The 17146-nt window shown below is 45.6% G+C and overlaps 1 long non-coding RNA gene across 1 annotated transcript; it reads left to right on the top strand.

The window, feature by feature from the left end:
* The first annotated feature begins 4879 nt into the window (after positions 1 to 4879).
* On the top strand, positions 4880 to 16242 carry LOC123480759 (uncharacterized). Its single transcript, XR_006656866.2, has 3 exons — positions 4880 to 5010; positions 7474 to 7621; positions 13658 to 16242. It is a non-coding gene; the product is annotated as an uncharacterized lncRNA (long non-coding RNA).
* Positions 16243 to 17146: the final 904 nt, after the last annotated feature.

The raw sequence follows: 17146 nt of genomic DNA, 5'->3' as shown, positions 1-17146 counted from the left end.
GAATTGCTGGGTCAAAGGGCAGTTCCATTTTTAGTTTTCTGAGGAAATTCCATACAACAGCGCCACTTTAAAGTTCCTGTTCAAGTCTGCTCCGGGGGCAGACGTGTCCTTCCTGTGGGGAGAGCCATGCGGCAGGAAGGAGTTAGTTTACCTGCCTGGCAATAGCCAGACGGGGCCCACAGCTGCTCCCCGGGGCCGGAAGATTTCCGCAGGCTTCTCTGAGATCCTCAGAAATCCCAGCTGCAGCTCTGCTTCAAGGAAGCAAAGATTAACCCCAGTCAAGTTGCAAAGAAAAACATCTTCCCAAAGGCCTCGGAAACAATTAACATAACTTTGCAAATAAAATGAATTTTTAACAACATGGTCCTTTCCCCAGATGATACTCAGATGAGCTTGAGAAGGGGATCACCAAGAGGTAGACCTGGCTGCTGGAAATGATTTCTTACTCCGGCAAGCCCGTGCTTTGTATTTCATGAAAACAGCAGCAGAAGGGTGTGGACAGGTTGGTACCATCCTTATCTTTTTTTAGACGAGGAACTGACCGCTTAGAAGGTGATGGAGCTCATCCCAGGTCTTCTGATGCCCAGGGCTGTATAACTTACCACTCACCAGCACATGGCGCTGCTGGCCATTACCTCCTGGTTACTCTTCCCATTTGGCTTCTCTGATACTAAATTCCTTCGGTTTTTCTTATTACCATTTAACTGATTATTGTCATCTCTCTTTACTGTCTCCCTCTCATCTGCCTGTCCCTCGGCGGCCGCTAAATCCCAATGAGCTGCTTCCGAAGCATGCCACAATCAATCTATCCTCTCCTTTCTTCTTTATCTTACATTTTCAAAAAAATCAAACACATCATTTTAAAAGGCAAATAGTGCTAAAATGTTTGTAACTGAATAGAACAGCCAGCCTCACGTGACCCTGCCCCAGTACCGATCCTCCTCCCGGGGGTGGAGCTGCTGCGGAAGGTTGGGCAGGTGGGCAGGTGGCGCAGCTTCAGGGGTAGCATTTCCGTACTGTGCCGGGCACGGCAGCTTCCGGAGTCCTTGAGTGCATGACCTGCCCCACCTTGTATGGCAGCCCAGCCAAGCTGTGACCGCTTATCATTTTTTTAGCTACTTCTTCTAGTACTTACCTTTATTATTCTAGATAGGGAGCTTGCAGAGCTTTGTCTCGATTCCCCAATATCAGTCATTAAGTAGTGACTTCCTACAATGATGAATGATTCCTTAGCTCTCTCCTGTCCCCCAGCCCCTTCCCATGTCTGCTCCTCTTTTACCTTTTTATCTGTACAGTTACATCAAAATATCATTTTAATCAAAATTCAATGTCTACCTTATAAGACCCACATTAACATTGTTTACTCCTGTGCTAAGTCCTATATTATTATTATGGTTGTTTCCTTGTTCCACTTGAGTTTCTCCACATGGCTAAACACTTGCCTCTTTCCCACCCCCCACCCCCACTCATTTGCTTCGTATTCTTTAACCTTCCAGTTCTATGGACCGCTCATTGTCTAGGTCAGCTCCACAGCTCTTGTCTTGAGACTGCCCTTCCTCAATAGCCCAGAAATTCCCGTCACCCCTTTCCTCTCCTTGGACCTCATGCTTCCTCTTTCCTTGTTTGGGAGAACATATCACCTACTTGCTTCTTCAAACATGATAAGTTGAAGGTGGGTTTGTTGAGATTTTATATGCCTAAGATACCTTTATTCCATCGTCTTGGTAGTCTGGCTAACTGTATGTTCTTAGAGCCCGAGTACATTTTCCTTATAATACTGACTGTGGTTCTCTACTACCCTCTGGCTTCCAGGATAGCTGATAATTGCTAACCCTTTGTATTAGTATATGACCTCTTCTTTCCAGAATGTCTTTCTATTCATTCTTCACCCCTGAAATTCCACGAGGACGTGTCTTGGTGCAGTTTTTTTAAAATAATTTTTGGAAGAACACCTTTTGGACTTTTAATCTAGATGCCTTGCACTTTGCTTTTCCAAAATCTCATCAAGTTTTTTCTTGGATAATTCTGTTCCATCCCTTTTCTCTCTTCTATCTTTCTACCGCCTCCATTGGCTTGATATCAAGGGGCGAGTCCTCCGGTTTTCTGACCTCTTCTCTTTTATTATTCATATCTTTGTTTCTGTGTTCTACTTTCAGTGAGATTTCTTCAGAGTTATCTTTCAATTCTTTTTAATTTTTAATTTTAGTTATGCTGCTAATTTGCAAGAACATTCTTTTCCTCATATTGTTCCTTCTTTTTCATAGCATCCTCACCTCCCAGAGGGTGCTAATTATTGTTTTCTTTAAAGTAAGTTTTCTTTGGCTCCTTGTTTTATTTTTTATCCTTTCTGCTTTTCATCTTGTAGGACTTTCTTTAAAAAAAAAATCTAAAACCCTTAACCTTTCATTTATTTTTAAGAGTGAAACACAAAAAAGACTGACCAGAAGTCCTCTGTGATTGCATAAAGCTCTGTGACCGCTGGAGTTCAACTCACAGACTGAATGTCTTCCTGGAGAACCATCTGTGGTGTGGGTGTGGGGGTGAGCATCCTTCCCTTCCCCCTCTGGCAGGCCCTTGAGGTTCTCCAGAGAAAGATGTTCCAACCCCCTCTTAGGAGGGTATAAGTGTGGCAGCTGGTCTTCAAGGGGGTAGAAGAAGGGGATTGAGTGTCTCACCATTCAGGATGCCTCCTTTCATGCAATTTTTCTGTTTTCAGGGGGCCAGCTTCATGCAAGCCCTCTGCCGTGCCTGCTGTCTCTGAATTCAGGGGCCCTTTGGTTGAGTTGCTTGAGAGAACAATTATCTCTCTCCCACCAAAGTGACAGAGAGAGATAACTGCCAGATGTTCAGGGTGGGGTCCTGGAGGTCTAATTAATCCTTTTTACAGACTTTGACCCATTCCCCTGCCTTCAAGCACAGCACACCTCCACCTTCCTCAGCACCTGGTGCTTCTGGATTTCTGTCTCTTCTGGGTTCTTCAGAGTCAATGGGACTGCTTCTCACTGATATCCCCAGCCAGGGACACTTAACCTCAATCTTTTTAAGCTTCCTCTGTTCTGCTAAATCAATTCCCAACATCCCAAGTCATTTTTATCTTTATATTTTGTGATGTGGAATTATGTTTGGGTTCCTAGTTCAACCAGTGATGGAATTAATATTTTATTCTAGTCCTTATTGCTTTGGGTGATTTTTAAAAGAGAAATAAGCGGAATGTTACCTTGAAACCAGAAGACCCTCAGCCCTTCCTTGCCACTTCCACTCGCACTGTTTCATTTGCATCGTGTGGACTCTCACCCGCATCTGCAGAGTATCGCCCAGCTGCTCTCCTGGTCCCCAGATTCCCTCCCCTCCAATCCATCCCTCGCAGGTAACTTGATCTGATCGCATCCCTCCCCAACTCAAAAACACTCAACATCCACCTTCAACAAACAGAACTGTGGCCTTCCCAGTTTGGTTTCAATCATCCTTCCAGTCTTACTTGCCTCTATATCCTTAAACTTTATTTTTCAACAAACATCTATTGGAAAGTTACCATGGGCCAGGGCATACTAGGCCTTTGTGGATACAAAGGTGGAAACATATTTTGTGCACTCAGAAATCTAAGAGTCATAGACAAGTAAAGGAAGACAGCTATTCTCTCTGACATCTGCTTCCCATCCCCCTATCTATTACAATGCTATCCATTCTGAGTCAACCTCAAGCAACAAGCCCTCTTTATCTCTGGGTTGGAACTAATCTCTGTCACACCCCACACTCCTCAAGTGCTTTGTTTGTATTGCTATTAGAACATTGAACCCAAATTACCTTGAATGTGCCTGTCTCCCTCCACTGATGGGGAACTCCGGCAAGCAGGGGCCACAAAGATCTCCATTATATCAGGAAAATGTTTTGCATAAAGCAGGAACTCAATGAAAAAAAAAATCCCATTGGAAATGTTCCATCTTCCTGTTATGGCAGTCAAGGAAGAAATGCTCCGTTGGTGTTTATGTAAGGGACACTGAATTGCTTTATTTACTCTTTTGCCATTCAAGCATTTATTAATCTGTTGTCAACCAGGTCTTGTAAGATGCATTGTGGTTACAGAGACGAAATAGACACAGTCAGGTCTCAAAGTGGCTCACAGTCCGGCAAGGGGACGGCGGTTCAGACAACAGAAAGCTTGTGATTGATGCTGTGTCAGAGACGGGAGCAGGGCGGGAAGAGCCTAGAACCCTGGGGTGGGGGTGGAGAAGCACAGAAAGATGGTGATATGCAGCTGAGGTGTGAAGGAGGAAGAACAGCTCCCTAGAGAGAGAAGGAATAAAAAGGAAACTCTAATGGATGTTGTTCTCACTTCTGGCTATATTTTGGGGGGGGACCCATAATTCTTGTTCAAACAGGTTCATCTTTTCAATTTTCAAATACTTAGTAAGGACCTGCTGTGGGCCAGGCCTCGCGTTAAGCAGGTGTTTCTAAGGTAAATTCTCTAAAAAGTGGATGAAGGAGCAGCACATTTTTATTTAACAAAGGATTTGATAGAGGATAGCAATAATGTAGCCCAATTAAGTGTTTTGATGATTTCTTAACTCCAAGAAAAAGCTCAGAAGAAGACTGCATGTAAGTTAACATATCGACTAGACACTTTCTCTCAAATATCTCCTGCCCCCAACAAGCATTTGGCGAGAGCTGTGCTGCCATCAATTCCTGGTTGAATTCTGTGACGAGGGTCGGAAACGCCATTACTCTGAGTTGTTGATTAGAGAGGGGTTCACATACTTTGCACACCAGATGTGCAGGAAGCAGAGCTGACAGCCTGTGCTGAATGATAGACTGATTTGCATGTTCTCTCGGAGGCAGGGCCGGTGGTGCACCTCTTCCAAAGGGGCTGAGGAAGTGGGGGGTGTGTGTGCGCGCATGTTGAATGCTGACCTCCTGCCAGGCACCACGGGAGGCACTTCCCATTACCTCCTTTAATTGCCACTGTGATCCTTCAGAGGTCATCGTGTTCCAGAGATACCTCTGGCACAGAAGGTATGTGTTTTATCTATTATGGTTATTATTTATTTTATAATTTGAGCAGGGGAACAGCCAGCCAATTCTCAGCATCGGTAGACACAGTCGCCTTGAGACATAGCTTTCTGTCCAGGGAGGAGTTACGTAAGTAGCCTCTTTGCTTCTGTACATGTAAGAGCAGTAGGCACTCCATGCCCTCAAGAAGGTAATAGCAGCATCTGTTGCATTGTTGACTATGTTTTCCCTCCTAATTTCCCCGAATCTGTGGAGCTCGTAGGTAGAAAGAGCCTGAGAGCACATTTGCACTGGGCCAAGAAGTCCCAGGGAGCCAAGGGGTGAAGACCCTTTCCTTTGAGGGTCAGCATATTAAAACCTCTTTGTAGCAGCGCCCCCCAACTTAAATGTCAGCTCCACAAGCACGGGGTTCACCTCTCTGTCACAGGACCTGGATGGTGACCAGCACACAGTAGGTGCTCTATAAATATCACTGAGTGACTCTACCCTCCAATTCTTTACCCCATATCCCTGCTGCCCAGTCCTCCAGAATGAATTTTTACTCTTCCATTTTTTATTATCTTTCCGTTTGCTGACCGTCCTGAAATAATTAACCAAAAGTTTCAGCAGCTTCTCGAGTCTCTTTATATAGTGACACTCATTTTAAAATGACAAAATCATATTCCTCAAATAGAATAGAATGTTTTTCTTTTTTGTTACAAACAGAGAATGTACAACCGGATTATCTAATATTTATGCCAAGCTGTATTAATAAATTAGCTAAAAATATGTGGTAAGTAATGAGGGTATTTTAAACCATTTCATGTTGGAATTGTACCAAATACAGGCAGATCCAACTTCTCCTGATCTTGGTAGTAATGTTTCTTCACTGGAAGCTATGATAACATTCTTCTTCTAAGATGACATGTTGTTTGTAAAAAAGATTTAAACCTAAGTCTGTGAATAGCTTCAGCTGAATTCCATTCAGAGTGTTTTTAAAAGACTTTGTCATCATCATTATATTTTTAGAACTCTCTAAAACAAAGAGATGACAGTTAGGCTAATTTAATTTTAGCCTGTCAGTAATCTGTTAACCTACGATTTGAGAGGAAGTCAATGCCTTTTTAATTCAATTCAATAAACATACATTGCAAACCAATTATGTGCCAGGCATGATGATATGAACTAAACAGAAAAAAAAGTAAAACTTGGTTCTTGATTCTAAGAGTATAGTCTACAAGGGAGAGACAGACGACCATGGACATGGTTACAGTGCAGAGAGAAGAGATGGAATCAGATCGAAGGGGCTGCTGTTTTATGGGACAGAGGTGGTGTGCACCCGCTGTGACAAGAGAGAAGGCAGAGTACACATTTACAGATATAGGTACTTTCTACTCTGAATGCCATCTTATTCATCTTTAATCACTTACTCTCTCTATTACTATTATATGTATGGTCAGATTTAGGGCAACAATATTTGGGTTTAGAATAAGCTTAAAGGAAAAATGCTGACCTTCAATCTTGTCTAAAAGAGCTCTCTGAAGGGTTGGGATAACCAATGAAGAGTAGACAATTAAATAGCCAGTAATGTTGGCTCCTTCACTGAAGAGGTAAATTAGATTTCCTCTCAATTTATTCTGCAGACTACGATAAATATGTTCTTAAAAGATTTTATTTATATATTTTTAGAGAGGGAAAGGGAGGGAGAAAGAGAGAGAGAAAGATCAATGTGTGGTTGATGTGCTCCCCCTACTGGTGACCTGGCCCGCGACGCAGGGATGTGCCCTGATTGGGAATTGAACCAGTGACCCTTTAGTTTGCAGGCTAGCACTTAATCCACTGAGCCACAACAGCCAGGACTAAATAGTTTTAAATTGCTATAATAAGTGGTCTTGGCTCTATGTTCATCTTTTGGTCAGGTGGCTATTTTTGGAAAAAAGACCAGGACAGAAACCTTTGCACCACATATTCTAGAAACCACTGATATTCTGTCAGGCAACTCTGCTACACTATTATGTCAGTTGAGAAATATTTGAAAAATATCACATTCAGGAAGGTGTGGACACTTTTCATGACATTGTATGTGTTAAATATGTTCCGGGGGCACTATGCTGAGCACGTTCCTCACATCACCCCAGATGAGAAGGCTCTATCATCCTTTTTCATTTTAAATGAAAAACATTGAGCCGCAAAGCCACCAGGATGCAAGGTCCACGCGGGCAGACACTGATGTTACTTTTGCTCCCCACCGTTTCCTCGGAGCCTAGGACACAGGTGCTCCTGAGTATTTGTTGAATGAATAAAATAAGGGATGACTAAATGGTACCGATCTTGCTCAAGGTCACACAGCTAGTAAAAGGCAGAGTTAGGACTCCAGCTCTCACTGGTTGCAAAGCCTCTGCTTAAGTCTATTATCCACCCACGGCTGGAAACTTCTCCTTCAATCAATTCCGGACAGCTGAAAAATCAAATATGCAATGTTTCCAGAGGCATGGATTGGCAGGCTGACCCAGTTCGTCCTGCAAGAAGCTAGACAGGGAGTGGAGAGAGCAACCCTTATTTCATGAAGACCCAGAGGCGGGGACAGTGCCGACTAGTCCACTCTTGGATTCCCTCAAACTTGGAGTCTTTGGAGGTATGTTGTGCGGGTTAAATAATATCCTATGTGTAATGGGCTTAGCCGGGTCCTTGAGACATAGTAAGCTCTTGATACACTGTTGCAGGAACGAAGCAGGTGACTGTAAATTTTGTAGAACATACTAGGTGCTAATCAAATTTTGAAAGCATATAATGGCAGACTTTAGATGGTAAAACCAATGCCCAGCATGGTTGCCTGACTCATGTAGTAAATAGTTGTTTGAAAGATTAAATGAGCCTTTATTTGTCTTCTTATTTTAATATAACAAGGATACTGGGAAACACATTTTTAAGTTCTAGTCCAAGCACTTGACAAGTCCTAACTCAATCCTCAGAACAACCTTTGAGACAGATGTCTCTGTCACAGATGATTCCACTTTATCTATTTATTCCAGCCTGTTAGTAATCAGCTGATCTGTGATCTGGGAGGAAACAGAGGCACAGAGAGGCTGATTCATTTGGCGAGGTCACATGGCTGGTAAGGGCAGAGGGACGGTTCCCTATTCCCCTCAGTGAGAATCCTGTATGTTCACCAGTAACTTGAGGAAGGCAGGTTACCGTGGACACAGAAAGCATTAGGCACATAAGAAAAAATACTACTTCATGAATATTTTCAAAAAACCATTGTATTTTCTATATATTAAAAATTTCTGCTCATTAAAAATCATCATTAAGAAAGTGACTAGGCAATCCACAGACTGGCAAAAATATTTGCAATACATATGACAAAGGACATATTCAAAATATGTAAAGAATTCCTGTGAGTCAACGATAAAAGATAATACAACTTTTACAAAATGGGCAACAGTTTTAAACAGATACTTCACAGAAGGAGATATATAAATGGCCAATAAGCACGTGAAGAAATGCTCAACTCACAAGTCATCAGGGAAATGTAAATTCAAACCACGGTGAGGGACCATTTCATTCCGACTGAAATGGCTAAAAATCAAGAAGATTGATAACATCGACTCGCGGGGTGAAGCCAGGGGACAAGTCAGACTGTCAGTCATCAGTGATGAGAGCAGCTGACACGTCACAGCCACTTTGGATAACTGGCTGTCCTATAAATTTAATCACACATCTATCTATGACCTAGAAATTATACTCCCAGGTACTTATCTCCAAGAAATAAAACACAACTGATGTCCACAGACAGCTTCTGCAAGGCTGCTCAGAGCAGCCTGACTCAGAAGAACCAGGAACTGTAAGCGCCCCTAGTGTGCGCGGCCGGGAGAACAGTCAGACCAGCCACAGACGTGCGCAGGGCTGCTTGGCGACACAAAGCAACATGTGGCTGGTCCCCGTGATCACACACACAGGTCTCAGAAATGTGATATTTTTTCCTTTTTCTTTTAATATATTTTATTGATTATGCTATTCCAGTTGTCCCATTTCCCCCCCTTTATTCCCCTCTGCCCTGCATACTCCCTCCCATGTCCATGGTACCTACATATAAATTCTTTGGCTTCTACATTTCCTTTACTATTCTTAACCTCCCCCTATCTATTTCCTACCTACCATTTATGCTTCTTCCTGTACCTTTCCCCCCCTCTCTCCCCCTCCCCTCATCGCCGCTGATAACCCTCCATGTGATCTCCATTTCTGTGATTCTGTTCCCGGTCTAGTTGTTTGCTTAGTTTGCTCTTCCTTTTTTGTTTTTGGTTTTGGTTTTGTTTTAGGTTTGGTTGTTAATAGCTGTGAGTTTGTTGTCATTTTACTGTTCATATTTTTTTATCTTCTTTTTCTTAGATAAATCCCTTTAACATTTCATATAATAAGGGCTGGGTGATGATGAACTCCTTTAACTTGACCTTATTTGAGAAGCACTTTATCTGCCCTTCCATTCTAAATGATAGCTTTGCTGGATAGAGTAATCTTGGATGTAGGTCCTTGCCTTTCATGACTTGGAATACTTCTTTCCAGCCCCTTCTTGCCTGTAAGGTTTCTTTTGAGAAATCAGCTGACAGTCTTAAGGGAACTCCTTTGTAGATAACTGTCTCCTTTTCTCTTGCTGCTTTTAAGGTTCTCACCTTCTCTTTAATCTTGGCTAATGGAATTATGATGTGCCTTGGTGTGTTCCTCTTTAGGTCCAACTTCTTTGGGACTCTCTGAGCTTCCTGGACTTCCTGGAAGTCTATTTCCTTTGCCAGATTGGGGAAGTTCTCCTTCATTATTTTTTCAAATAAGTTTTCAATTTGTTGCTCTTCCTGTTCTCCTTCTGGCACCCCTATGATTCGGATGTTGGAATGTTTAAAGAAGTCCTGGAGGTTCCTAAGCCTCTCCTCATTTTTCCGAATTCTTGTTTCTTCATTCTGTTCTGGTTGAATGTTTCTTTCTTCCTTCTGGTCCACACCGTTGATTTGAGTCCCAGTTTCCTTCCCATCACTGTTGGTTCCCTGTACATTTTCCTTTGTTTCTCTTAGCATAGCCTTCATTTTTTCATTTAATTTGCTACCAAATTCAACCAATTCTGTGAGCATCCTGATTACTAGTGTTTTGAACTGCGCATCTGATAGGTTGGCTATCGCTTCATCACTTAGTTGTATTTTTTCTGGAGCTTTGATCTCTTCTTTCATTTGAGCCTTTTTTTTTTTTTTTTTTTTTTTTTTGGCTTGGCTTGGCTTGCCTGTTACATTGTAAGGGGTGAAGCCTTAGGTGTTCACTAGGGTGGGGCAACCCAGGTGGCTGTGTTATGGCGCTGTTTGTGGGGGAGGGGTCAGAGAGGGAACAGTGCTGCTTGCTTCATTCTTTGCTGGCTTTCATTCATTTCCCCCACTACCCACAATCAAATTGGGCCCTTCTGGCACTGATTCCCAGGTGGGTGGGTTTGTGTATGTTCTCGGACCCTGTGGGTCTCTCCAATTAACTCCCCTGTGAGGCTGGGAGTTTCTCCCACCACTGCAAACCCCACAGGTGTTTTCAGTCAGAGGTTTGAGGCTTTATTTCCCTGTGCTGAAAACCTGGGTTGTGGGTTTGTCTCGCTCCCCAGTTGTTCCTCCCAGTTTATCTGCACGTGAATGTGGGACCACCCAGTCTGCAATCCACCGCTCTGCCGTGAGTCCTCTCCGCCCAGCTGCCCATCTCCACCCCTCCTACTGGTCTGGGTGAGTGTTTCTTTTTTAACTCCTTGGTTGTCAGACTCCCATACAGTTTGATTTTCTGGCAGTTCTGGTTGTTTGTTGTTTTTAAATTTGTTGTTGTCCAGCTTTTGGTTGTGCGAGGAGGCACAGTGTGTCCACCTATGCCTCCATCTTGGCCGGAAGTCATCAGAAATGTGATGTTGATTGGAAGGAGACACAGTAGAGTGCATTGTCACGATTATATTGGAGGATCCCATTTATGAAGTCCAAGGATGGGCTTAACTCATCCGAGGGGATCATAATCAGAAATGGTTTCCCTTGAGGTAGGTGGGAGGAGGGGTTTGACTGGAAAGGACACATGGGAAGTCTGGAGTGATGGCTGCGTGCATCTTGCTTGGTATGTACACAGTGTGTGCATGCGCAGTTATTCAAACTCACCAAGCTGCACACTGAAGACCCGTGCATTTTATTGTATGTCAGTGATACCTCAACTGTAGACATGCACAATCATATATAAACACACAAGTATACCACACACACGTGTACAAGCATGCTTCCTATTTTGCAGGGAGACTACCCAACCGTCTCAACCTTTGGTGGGGGAGGTAGGTTCAGTCTAAAACCCCAACTAAATAAAAACAGAGGGATCCATTGTAAAACACACTAGAATGCATTGACTCCCCCCCCCCGCACCCCCCCTGCCAGCAGGTAAATGATTGGGTAGATTTGGGGATGGACACCATGGGAGGTCTGCTGTGCAGGACTAGGAGGGCTGTCCCCTCCCCTCCACGCTCTGTTGGGGCTCCCCCGTCATCATGCTAGGGTGTGCGCCCCATGTTGGTCTGAGCCCGTCAATGGGTGTTTTCCTCTTCTCTGTCAAAACCCTGAGTAATTCTGCATCTAAACAGAAACCTTCCCCCCTCTTCCCCATCACCTCACCACAGTGGATTTCTGGTTATTTTCCTGTGAAAATTTCTTCCTTGTCACCAGGCCTTGATGGGTAGAACATCTTTTTAATATCCTCTGCATCTATTCTTCCCTGTTTCTTATTTTACTTTCACAAATGTTTTTAAGACTGCTTGATGCCTGTGCTTCTCACATTTTAATGCAGGTGAGTCAATCTTATTAAAATTCCATTGCTGATTCAGTCGATCTGGGGTGGGGCCCAAGATTCTGCATCTTTAAGATGCTCCCAGGCAGTGCCAGCAGTGAGTTGGCCTGAGGTCCCACTTTAACGAGAAGGCAATCGGTCATATGCTAGTAGTGAGGTGGGGGCTCTTCTCCTATTTCTCTCCGTTTACTTGCGGGGCAGAGAAGTCAATGAGGAGTGTGGTATCAGAGGAAGATGAGGAAGAAAAAATGCAATTCTGATTCTCTTTCACTCTCGCTCCATCGCAAGCCCTGCCCTTCACACTTCTTGCCACATGTAACAAATGGCTCTGTTTTCCAAAGAGCTATACACACCCGCCCCCAGTGACAGCTGTCTTCTTCTAAAGATGTATCAGAGAAGGAGGGAGGCAGCCTTATGGATGATGTGCCCCGGCCCACACTGCAGATGGAAAAACTAAGGTTTGAACTATAAACAAATACAACGTAATGGGCTACAGTTACAACCGGGATGGAGTGACTTTAGGAAAAGCCATGTTGGCCAGGGTTTTTCTTGGCAGCTTCTGCACTGAAATGAGAACACTTCCTTCCAGAGGGTTCTTACGTGCACTCTCAGATAAACAGGCATTCTAGGATGGCCAGTCATTGCTCTCCCCTTCACATCTTCCAGTCTCAGGCTGAGACATACTGTTTTCATTCAACAAACATGTCCCAGCACTGACTAGTCTAGGCTTTGTATCATTACTGAGAATACCAAGAAGAATGAGCTCAAGTCTTATCCTGAAGCAGAGACAGACGCACAAATAGAGAAATGATGAGATAAAGGGACAGACCAGTTATCCAGCAGCTACCACCTGCCAGAGGTTTTTGCCTCCTTTTGCAAACGGCCTTGGTAGAGGTGGGCATGGAGTGTTCAATCCTGCCAGAGGCATGGGGAGACTCTGGAGCAGTTCCATTTGAGCTCAGCCTTGAGGAAACAGCAGGGGCTCACAGGGGGGAAGGCACCAAAGCATCCTGGGCAATGGGAAGAAGGGCAGGTGCGCGGTGACTTGGGTGCTCTGGGCTCTGGGTGTTCCTGGGTGACAGGACTGTGGACCGTGGGGACAGGATCAGCGCCTCCCATTTGCAGGCTTCAGTCTGCACAGCGTCCCACAGGTACTTTGTCACTCGAGCAGCCTGTGCCTCCAGCCCCAGCCAGAGCTCTAATTACCTGTCAGCTGGAATGAGGGAAGCTTAGGACACACCCAGGAAGGGCTAGAAAGAATGTTAATCACAGCCATTCAGAGAAAGTGATTAAAATTTCCGATGTGTTCTACAAGCCTTCTGCTTCTCTGGAATTTTCAATGCAATTATTATCTCCTGCTCCAGGAGCCAGCAGCTCTCCAGGGAGCTTTCCTGAGCAGCGAGGGCATTTCAGAGTCAGACCTGCGCTCTCTGCTGCCTTGGCCTGACAGCTGCCCCTGCCCCTCCAGTGGTGGGCGGCGTCTGGCTGCACCTGTTTTGGCCCTGAGGCTCCCCCACCCACACACCTCTGTGGGAGCCCTCCGAGCCGACATGCGGCACACACCCACACTCTGCTTCCTCTCAGGTGCCGATGGAATGCTGATATGCAATGGTTCTCAGACATCTGCATGTATATCATGCCCGCAAAGGGCTGGCTGAAATGACAGGTGGTCTGTCCCTGACCCAGAGACCCCGATTCAGAGACCCCTGAAAATCTACCTTTTAAAAATAAATCTTCCCAATGACTGATAATACACCAAAGTTGGAGAAGAATGGTGTTAGGGTTTTGAAATCTTTTTTTAAAAAATATTTTTTAAAGAAATTTATTTGTTTATTTCTAGAGAGAGGAAGAGAAAGAGAAAAAGAGGAAGAGAAACATCAATGCGTGGTTGCCTCTCACACACCCCCAACTGGGGACCTGGCCTGCAACCCAGGCAGGTACCCTGACTGGGAATTGAACCGGTGATCCTCTGGTTCATAGACTGGCACTCAATCCACTGAGCCACAGCAGCGAGGGAGGCTCTGAAATCTGTATACAGAGAGCATCTAGACTCCTTCCATCCACCTTCTGGGTTTCCTGCACACACACCTGGGCTCAGTCTCTGATTTGAGACAAGAAGTAAAGTTGGGAGTCACAGATTAAACCTCGAGAAGTTCCCAAGCCCGCACCACAGCTCAAAAGTGGAGGGGAGAATGATCCGTTATTATTCTCTCACTCCCACTTGCTGCGACACGGTCTTCTCATCCCATCACTTTTGTGACATACTGAGAAGTGACCCAGGAGATACTGAGGACCTGTGCCTGACCCCTGGGCAGTGCTGGGGACACAGTAGCCACAGGAGGATGGTCTGAGCCTTCCCCTTGGACACAAGCACCTCCCCCCACTCCTCGGTGCTGTCCTCTTGATTTCCGCTTGAGCAAAGGAAACTTTGAAAGCCATTTCCAGCCTGGCTAATGATGCTTTCCTCTGAGAAGTGCCCCAGGATGAGACACAGATCCTAAATGGGGGAGTCCTCGTTATGGTCACCACCGCTGCCGGCAAGAGTCTCCTGCCAAGTGGAATCCAACTTCTGAGGAATGATTTTGAAAAGCAGATGGAAACAAGGGCCTCCGACACCCCAGCGTGCGGGGGAGGCTCTCCTGGAATGGATGCCAGTCGGTGTCAGAGACACACAAAACTGAAGCCTCCGGCAGCGCGGCCGTTTCCGCTGCAGACTCACAGCCTCCTCTTCTGGTGTCTGAGGCAGGAGGGGACGGGTTAGAGAAACCAGGCTCTTCCCTCAGATAACGGGTAGCACATCTATCCAAAAAGATGTCCCCCAAAGCTTCCCCCTGCCTGTCTCTACCTGAGCCTGAGTGGAGCCTAATTACCTTCATGATTTCCCTTCCCTGTGCTGGGGTCCAGGTGCCCTCTCTGTCCCCTGGAAGCTGGGCCATCTGTCAGGCACCTGGCTCCTCTCTCACCTACACAGCTCCATTAGCTTGGGGCTGACAATTCTGCTACATTTGTTTTCCCTCTGACAGATTTTTCAGCTGAGTGGGGGGAGGGGATTCCCCTGCCCAGAGCCAGCGCCAGCCTTCCACGCTTCCCTCCTCCAATCTGTTAGAAAAGGGATTGTGAATGCAACTTAGAAAGGGAGGAGATACTGTTTTCTTCGCCATTGAGTAACGAGGGTCCACTCCTCCCTGCCAGCCACAGGGCAGAGAACTATCTGTTGGTTTCCCTGGGGAGCGTTGGTTTGTCGCAGCCAGCAGCAGACAGATTTGGAAAGGGAATCCATACTGTGGATTTGGCCAGAGGCAGGGAAAAGTGTGCCCTTTGGAAACAAAAAATAAAGCAAGTGGCATAAAATGGCCATATTTAATCCTCTAGGTATCCTTCCTTCACTGCCTTTCACCGCCCCCCCCCCCCCGCCCCCATGTGAGTTTTTCTGGGATTTAGGTGAGGTCTCCCGAGATAAATGAGATATAGTGTACAAAGACGAGCGCAGTGATGGGGCCCGGGGGTGGAAAGGCGTGTACTCCTCTGTATGTAGATCACCCAGCCAAAGCAACCACGTGGAGAGCCCACGCCCAGGTGGATCCATTCAGTGAATCAGTGACAGACAGCATGCTGTTGCAGTGCGGTGGGAGCGTGCTCCCCGCTTCCCCCCTCTCGCCCTCCACATTCTGCCCAGCAGCCGTCTTGCACACCTGGCTCTTATATGTCCGACAAACCCGCCCACTCCTCTGCATCTGCGGGGCTTCTGCTGCAGTTCAGCACCCTCCCCTCTTGCCTGGACACTGTCGCAGCCTCCTAGACTGGCTACCGGCCCCTCGCCATCTAGTCCTCACACGGCATCTACACAGACCTTTCCTAAGTGCAAAGGCCAAGCCATCCCCCCAGTAAAATTCTTCAAGAACGTATTTTTCTCCTCTTCTCCCCAGGCCCTGCTTTTACCTCCAAAGCCAAAGATCCCCCATGATCGGGCTCCTGCTTCTTTCTCCAGCCTCAGCACTCATGACTTCTTGCCTCAAACCCTAGGTTCCAGCCACCTAAACATCTCTTTTGCAAAATAGACCACATGTTCTTTCACTGTGGAGCCATGAGGCAGGCTGCTTTCTCTGGTTAGAACAATCTTTCCAGCTCTCCTAAGCCCCCTTAATTAGCTGTTTCCTGCCTGAACTTCAGGTCTCAATAAAAACATCACTTTCTCTAGGAAACCCTTACTGACCTTCAGGGCGGCCGGGCAGTCTCTGGGTGTGCGTCTCTCCAGGAGAGCAGGGGCCGTGGCTATTGGGGTCGCCCCTGCATTCATTCCTGCCCTGGAGAAGGGAACAAAATAGACTCCATAAAGATTTCTTAAGAAATGAACAAAGGTCTGTGTCTCTGATTTTTCCTACTTAGTCCTGGAGAGACTGTAACTATAGTTTATTTCTGTTTCATAACCATAAAATTCTTCTTCTTACGTCATGGAATTCAAGCTACACTAGCATTTCCCCTCTCCCTCCCTCTTTCCCCAAAGCCTGCCTGTCCAGGGAATGTTCTCATTGCATTTGGGTGGAAATTTTCGCTGGTGCCTTCTCTGAATCAGTTGACCCCTTGAGCGACACCCAGTCCCATTTAATCTCCTGAAATCAATGGATAATACCTTAGAAGCACAGTGCTGTTGTCTGCCCCAATTACTTGGCAATCCATCAAGTGCTGCCTTGTGATAGCTCTTGTACTCTCATCTTAAATTGCTCTTCGTATTACTCGACAGTTCACAGCTTTATAGCACGTCTCCCAACAGTACTGGAAGTCCCTTTAGGACTTCATTATTTTTGGGTTCCCTCCCAGCTTCCCTCCAAGCCATCAAGCCCAGTTAACAAGGAAAAGTATCATTAAATAATGAATGAGTAAACATGTTAGGTGCTCATTGTAGATTACAGCTGTTTATTTTTTGGCAAGTATTGAAAGAGTTCACAGCAATTGGCCTGACTTTAACAATGACCAAGGCAAATAACTCAAACTTAAAAACATATGGAAAATTACCTGGCTCTAAGGCAGAAGGCAAGACTTGTCTGGAATGAATGAAGCCTGCCAAATAGAGTAAAGGCACACACAAGCAACCCCACTGTTTCTGTTAGCACCCATGAGAGGAAGGGCATCTCTGTAATGGGGAGGGGACGGCTTCTATCGGGAGACCTCTCCCAGAAGTCCCCAAACCTCCACTGACCCTGCGAGGTTGCTAAGTGCGGCAGCTAAGATTCTGAGGCTTTTGTCTTCGTTTTGCCTTGGCCCTCTACCAAGCAATGGCAGGAACTCTGGGTTTGAGTTCAGGGGGCCTCAACTTTGTTTTCTAGATCAG

The sequence above is a fragment of the Desmodus rotundus genome, chromosome 12 (assembly GCF_022682495.2).
Source record: "Desmodus rotundus isolate HL8 chromosome 12, HLdesRot8A.1, whole genome shotgun sequence".
NCBI classification, from domain to species: domain Eukaryota; kingdom Metazoa; phylum Chordata; class Mammalia; order Chiroptera; family Phyllostomidae; genus Desmodus; species Desmodus rotundus.
Note: the sequence above shows the minus strand (reverse complement) of the source record. Positions and strands in the feature narration are given on the sequence as shown.